Raw genomic sequence first — 7,776 nt, forward strand, 5'->3', positions numbered from 1 at the left:
TTGTAATTAATTTAGAACAATTTGTAGATTTTATTTTTCACTTTGACATTATGGACTTTTCTTGTGTTGATCAGTGGCAAACATAGCGCTTAGTGTTGAGGCCAAAAAGCTCTATTTTGGTCTCATCAGACCATAGAATCTTCTTCCACTTGGTCTCAGAGTCTCCCACATGCCTTCTGGGAAACTCTAGCCGAGATTTGATGCAAGTTTTTTTCAACAATGGCTTTCTTTTTGCCACTCTCCCATAAAGGCCAGATTTGTGAAGCTCCCGGGCTATTGTTGCCATATGCACAGTGTCTCCCAGCTCAGCCGTGGAACACTGTAACTCCTTTAGAGTTGCCATAGGCCTCTTGGTGGCCTCCCTGACTAGTGCCCTATACGCCCGGATACTCCGTTTTTGAGGATGGCCTGTTCTAGACAGATTCACAGTTGTGCCATATTCTCTCCATTTCTTAATAATGGACTTTACTGTGCTCTGAGAGGATATTCAATGCCTTGGAAATGTTCTTATATCCTACCCCTGATTGGTGCTTTTGAAGAACCTTATTCCGGATTTGCTTTGAATGTTCCTTCATCTTCATGATGTAGTTTTTGTTAGGAAATGTACTAACCAACTGTGGGACCTCCCAGAGACAGGTGTATTTAACCTGAAATCATGTGAAACACCTTAATTGCACACAGGTGGACTCCATTCAACTAATTATGTGACTTCTAAAGACAACTGGTTGCACCAGAGCTTATTTAGGTGTGTCATAGCAAAGGGGGTGAATACTTATGCAATCAATTATTTTCTGTTTTATATTTGTAATTAATTTAGAACAATTTGTAGATTTTATTTTTCACTTTGACATTATGGACTTTTCTTGTGTTGATCAGTGGCAAACATAGCGCTTAGCGTTGAGGCCAAAAAGCTCTATTTTGGTCTCATCAGACCATAGAATCTTCTTCCACTTGGTCTCAGAGTCTCCCACATGCCTTCTGGGAAACTCTAGCCGAGATTTGATGCGAGTTTTTTTCAACAATGGCTTTCTTTTTGCAACTCTCCCATAAAGGCCAGTTTTGTGAAGCACCCGGGCTATTGTTGCCATATGCACAGTGTCTCCCAGCTCAGCCGTGGAACACTGTAACTCCTTTAGAGTTGCCATAGGCCTCTTGGTGGCCTCCCTGACTAGTGCCCTATACGCCCGGATACTCCGTTTATGACGATGGCCTGTTCTAGACAGATTCATAGTTGTGCCATATTCTCTCCGTTGCTTAATAATGGACTTTACTGTGCTGTGAGAGGATATTCAATGCCTTGGAAATGTTCTTATATCCTACCCCTGATTGGTGCTTTTGAAGAACCTTATTCCGGATTTGCTTTGAATGTTCCTTCATCTTCATGATGTAGTTTTTGTTAGGAAATGTACTAACCAACTGTGGGACCTCCCAGAGACAGGTGTATTTAACCTGAAATCATGTGAAACACCTTAATTGCACACAGGTGGACTCCATTCAACTAATTATGTGACTTCTAAAGACAATTGGTTGCACCAGAGCTTATTTAGGTGTGTCATAGCAAAGGGGGTGAATACTTATGCAATCAATTATTTTCTGTTTTATATTTGTAATTAATTTAGAACAATTTGTAGATTTTATTTTTCACTTTGACATTATGGACTTTTCTTGTGTTGATCAGTGGCAAATATAGCGCTTAGCTTTGAGGCCAAAAAGCTCTATTTTGGTCTCATCAGACCATAGAATCTTCTTCCACTTGGTCTCAGAGTCTCCCACATGCCTTCTGGGAAACTCTAGCCGAGATTTGATGCGAGTTTTTTTCAACAATGGCTTTCTTTTTGCCACTCTCCCATAAAGGCCAGTTTTGTGAAGCACCCGGGCTATTGTTGCCATATGCACAGTGTCTCCCAGCTCAGCCGTGGAACACTGTAACTCCTTTAGAGTTGCCATAGGCCTCTTGGTGGCCTCCCTGACTAGTGCCCTATACGCCCGGATACTCCGTTTTTGAGGACGGCCTGTTCTAGACAGATTCACAGTTGTGCCATATTCTCTCCATTTCTTAATAATGGACTTTACTGTGCTCTGAGAGGATATTCAATGCCTTGGAAATGTTCTTATATCCTACCCCTGATTGGTGCTTTTGAAGAACCTTATTCCGGATTTGCTTTGAATGTTCCTTCATCTTCATCATGTAGTTTTTGTTAGGAAATGTACTAACCAACTGTGGGACCTCCCAGAGACAGGTCTATTTAACCTGAAATCATGTGAAACACCTCAATTGCACACAGGTGGACTCCATTCAACTAATTATGTGACTTCTAAAGACAATTGGTTGCACCAGAGCTTATTTAGGTGTGTCATAGCAAAGGGGGTGAATACTTATGCAATCAATTATTTTCTGTTTTATATTTGTAATTAATTTAGAACAATTTGTAGATTTTATTTTTCACTTTGACATTATGGACTTTTCTTGTGTTGATCAGTGGCAAACATAGCGCTTAGCGTTGAGGACAAAAAGCTCTATTTTGGTCTCATCAGACCATAGAATCTTCTTCCACTTGGTCTCAGAGTCTCCCACCTGCCTTCTGGGAAACTCTAGCCGAGATTTGATGCGAGTTTTTTTCAACAATGGCTTTCTTTTTGCCACTCTCCCATAAAGGCCAGTTTTGTGAAGCACCCGGGCTATTGTTGCCATATGCACAGTGTCTCCCAGCTCAGCCGTGGAACACTGTAACTCCTTTAGAGTTGCCATAGGCCTCTTGGTGGCCTCCCTGACTAGTGCCCTATACGCCCGGATACTCAGTTTTTGAGGACGGCCTGTTCTAGACAGATTCACAGTTGTGCCATATTCTCTCCATTTCTTAATAATGGACTTTACTGTGCTCTGAGAGGATATTCAATGCCTTGGAAATGTTCTTATATCCTACCCCTGATTGGTGCTTTTGAAGAACCTTATTCCGGATTTGCTTTGAATGTTCCTTCATCTTCATGATGTAGTTTTTGTTAGGAAATGTACTAACCAACTGTGGGACCTCCCAGAGACAGGTGTATTTAACCTGAAATCATGTGAAACACCTTAATTGCACACAGGTGGACTCCATTCAACTAATTATGTGACTTCTAAAGACAATTGGTTGCACCAGAGCTTATTTAGGTGTGTCATAGCAAAGGGGGTGAATACTTATGCAATCAATTATTTTCTGTTTTATATTTGTAATTAATTTAGAACAATTTGTAGATTTTATTTTTCACTTTGACATTATGGACTTTTCTTGTGTTGATCAGTGGCAAACATAGCGCTTAGCGTTGAGGCCAAAAAGCTCTATTTTGGTCTCATCAGACCATAGAATCTTCTTCCACTTGGTCTCAGAGTCTCCCACATGCCTTCTGGGAAACTCTAGCCGAGATTTGATGCGAGTTTTTTTCAACAATGGCTTTCTTTTTGCCACTCTCCCATAAAGGCCAGTTTTGTGAAGCACCCGGGCTATTATTGCCATATGCACAGTGTCTCCCAGCTCAGCCGTGGAACACTGTAACTCCTTCAGAGTTGCCATAGGCCTCTTGGTGGCCTCCCTGACTAGTGCCCTATACGCCCGGATACTCCGTTTTTGAGGACGGCCTGTTCTAGACAGATTCACAGTTGTGCCATATTCTCTCCATTTCTTAATAATGGACTTTACTGTGCTCTGAGAGGATATTCAATGCCTTGGAAATGTTCTTATATCCTACCCCTGATTGGTGCTTTTGAAGAACCTTATTCCGGATTTGCTTTGAATGTTCCTTCATCTTCATGATGTAGTTTTTGTTAGGAAATGTACTAACCAACTGTGGGACCTCCCAGAGACAGGTGTATTTAACCTGAAATCATGTGAAACACCTTAATTGCACACAGGTGGACTCCATTCGACTAATTATGTGACTTCTAAAGACAACTGGTTGCACCAGAGCTTATTTAGGTGTGTCATAGCAAAGGGGGTGATTACTTATGCAATCAATTATTTTCTGTTTTATATTTGTAATTAATTGAGAACAATTTGTAGATTTTATTTTTCACTTTGACATTATGGACTTTTCTTGTGTTGATCAGTGGCAAACATAGCGCTTAGCATTGAGGCCAAAAAGCTCTATTTTGGTCTCATCAGACCATAGAATCTTCTTCCACTTGGTCTAAGAGTCTCCCACATGCCTTCTGGGAATCTCTAGCCGAGATTTGATGCGAGTTTTTTTCTTTTTGCCACTCTCCCATAAAGGCCAGTTTTGTGAAGCACCCGGGCTATTGTTGCCATATGCACAGTGTCTCCCAGCTCAGCCGTGGAACACTGTAACTCCTTTAGAGTTGCCATAGGCCTCTTGGTGGCCTCCCTGACTAGTGCCCTATATGCCCGGATACTCCGTTTTTGAGGACGGCCTGTTCTAGACAGATTCACAGTTGTGCCATATTCTCTCCATTTCTTAATAATGGACTTTACTGTGCTCTGAGAGGATATTCAATGCCTTGGAAATGTTCTTATATCCTACCCCTGATTGGTGCTTTTGAAGAACCTTATTCCGGATTTGCTTTGAATGTTCCTTCATCTTCATCATGTAGTTTTTGTTAGGAAATGTACTAACCAACTGTGGGACCTCCCAGAGACAGGTGTATTTAACCTGAAATCATGTGAAACACCTTAATTGCACACAGGTGGACTCCATTCAACTAATTATGTGACTTCTAAAGACAATTGGTTGCACCAGAGCTTATTTAGGTGTGTCATAGCAAAGGGGGTGAATACTTATGCAATCAATTATTTTCTGTTTTATATTTGTAATTAATTTAGAACAATTTGTAGATTTTATTTTTCACTTTGACATTATGGACTTTTCTTGTGTTGATCAGTGGCAAACATAGCGCTTAGCGTTGAGGCCAAAAAGCTCTATTTTGGTCTCATCAGACCATAGAATCTTCTTCCACTTGGTCTCAGAGTCTCCCACATGCCTTCTGGGAAACTCTAGCCGAGATTTGATGCGAGTTTTTTTCAACAATGGCTTTCTTTTTGCCACTCTCCCATAAAGGCCAGTTTTGTGAAGCACCCGGGCTATTGTTGCCATATGCACAGTGTCTCCCAGCTCAGCCGTGGAACACTGTAACTCCTTTAGAGTTGCCATAGGCCTCTTGGTGGCCTCCCTGACTAGTGCCCTATACGCCCGGATACTCCGTTTTTGAGGACGGCCTGTTCTAGACAGATTCACAGTTGTGCCATATTCTCTCCATTTCTTAATAATGGACTTTACTGTGCTCTGAGAGGATATTCAATGCCTTGGAAATGTTCTTATATCCTACCCCTGATTGGTGATTTTGAAGAACCTCATTCCGGATTTGCTTTGAATGTTCCTTCATCTTCATGATGTAGTTTTTGTTAGGAAATGTACTAACCAACTGTGGGACCTCCCAGAGACAGGTGTATTTAACCTGAAATCATGTGAAACACCTTAATTGCACACAGGTGGACTCCATTCAACTAATTATGTGACTTCTAAAGACAATTGGTTGCACCAGAGCTTATTTAGGTGTGTCATAGCAAAGGGGGTGAATACTTATGCAATCAATTATTTTCTGTTTTATATTTGTAATTAATTTAGAACAAGTTGTAGATTTTATTTTTCACTTTGACATTATGGACTTTTCTTGTGTTGATCAGTGGCAAAAACTCCCAATTAAATCCATTTTGATTCCATGTTGTAACACAATGAAATGTGGAAAAGTCCAAGGGGGGTGAATACTTTTGAGAGCCACTGTATTTCTTAGCAGACACCCTTATCCAGGACGACTTACAATTGTTACAAGATATCACATTATTTTTACATACAATTATATTATTTTTCTACATACAATTACCCATTTATACAGTTGGATTTTTACTGGAGCAATCTAGGTAAAGTACCTTGCTCAAGGGTACAGCAGCAATGTCCCCCACCTGGGATTGAACCCACGACCTTCTAGTCAAGAGTCCCGAGACCTAACCACTACTCCACACTGCCGCCCTGACCATAGTCAAAATTGAGCTACATGACCAGAGTCACCATTGAGCTACATGACCAGAGTCACCATTGAGCTACATGACCAGAGTCACCATTGAGCTAAATGACCATAGTTAGAATAGAATTGACTAGAGTCAGAATAGTGCTACATTGGAGGCTGTGTGGTCCAGTGGTTAAAGAAAAGGGCTTGTAACCAGGAGGTCCCCGGTTCAAATCCCACCTTAGCCACTGACTCACTGTGTGACCCTGAGCAAGTCACTTAACCTCCTTGTGCTCCGTCTTTCGGGTGAGATGTAATTGTAAGTGACTCTGCAGCTGATGCAAAGTTCACACACCCTAGTCTCTGTAAGTCGCCTTGGATAAAGGTGTCTGCTAAATAAACACATAATAATAATACATTACCATAGCCACAAAAAACCTTAGTGGACAAAGTGGGTCTGGGTGGCCGAGCGGCAGTTCCAGGAGGTCGGCATGAAGTAGTGACTTGCTCTCATAATGCTATTAGATAACAGATACACTGGGGGGGTAAGTGCATATTACTAAGGGCATTGTCTTTTGATCAAAAAAATATTTAAGTAAAAATAATAAGTCAAGCCATGTGGGAGGCTCTGCACCCCGGGCAGAGTTCCCATTCACCCCTGGCAGCTTCCACTTCCCTGGAAGTCTGTCTGTTGCCCTCCCGTGCCTGGCGCCAGATCAGGTCGGGCTGGAGGCTCTGTTTTCGGCTTGGGGAGGCGGTGGGTCCCCTTACAGTCCTGGACTTCCATGCTGATGGAAGTATGCTGCCCTCCCGCGCCTGGCGCCAGATCAGGCCGGGCTGGAGGCACTGTTTTGGGCTTGAGTAGGCAGTGTGGGTCCCTTACATTTTTTTATTTTTAATGCACTTTAAGTCTCTTGCCTTCACGGGGTTTGGAGGCTCTGTTTTGGGCAACAGTGTGCCATTTGTGTCGCTGACTTTCAGTGCACTTGAAGCCTGTTGCCCTCGCGGGGTTTGGAGGCTCTGTTTTCAGCAGCAGTGTGCCGTTTGTGTCCTTGGTGACCTCCATGTTTTTGCTGCTAGAGACTAAGTCCCGTTGTGGACATGGTCGTGTCTACCTTCAATGCGAGCCTTTTGGTGGACATGGTCATTGGCCGAGCACTTTAAAAAAAAAAAAATCCTATCTTTAACATTAGATGACCATAGTCCGGACTTTTTTGGCTCCGCCAGAAACTAAGAGTTGAAAAAGACATAGTCATGTCGCCTATCTTTAACATGACATGACCATGACCATAGCAGGGCAGTTTATGGAAGTCTGTAAACGGCCGAGATTGAAATGTCCTGCGGGGTGGCAGCGACTCCTTGGCAGTGTGACTTCGGCCCCGTTGCCCATAAAGACTCCATGTCTGAGATACAACGGGGGGACCCGCGGAGATTTCCGTCGACAGGGTTTTTAGAACAAAAAATATTTCTAAGTCAGGACGGAGGTGTCAGAAAAATGCTTGTGAGTGATCAGTTGAAGCCAGGCTTGGAGGCTTTGTGCTGGGCAGGGGAAGATGGCCGGGATGACTCCTCCTGTCGGGTCCATGCTGTGGGAGGCTCCGCACTTGAACCAGAGCTCACACTTTCCAAGAAAAAGTCCTGGACAAGTCTCGGTGTGGTTTTGTTTTTTGTTGTTCTAAAACCCTGTCCGACCGCCCTACTGTGGACTAGGGCGAGGGCAAGGAGGCGAGTCGGGTCGCGGGACCATCTCTCTCTCCAGTTCCACTCACCCTTTGGCTTCT

The sequence above is a fragment of the Acipenser ruthenus genome, unplaced genomic scaffold (genome assembly GCF_902713425.1).
Source record: "Acipenser ruthenus unplaced genomic scaffold, fAciRut3.2 maternal haplotype, whole genome shotgun sequence".
Taxonomy (NCBI): Eukaryota; Metazoa; Chordata; class Actinopteri; order Acipenseriformes; family Acipenseridae; genus Acipenser; species Acipenser ruthenus.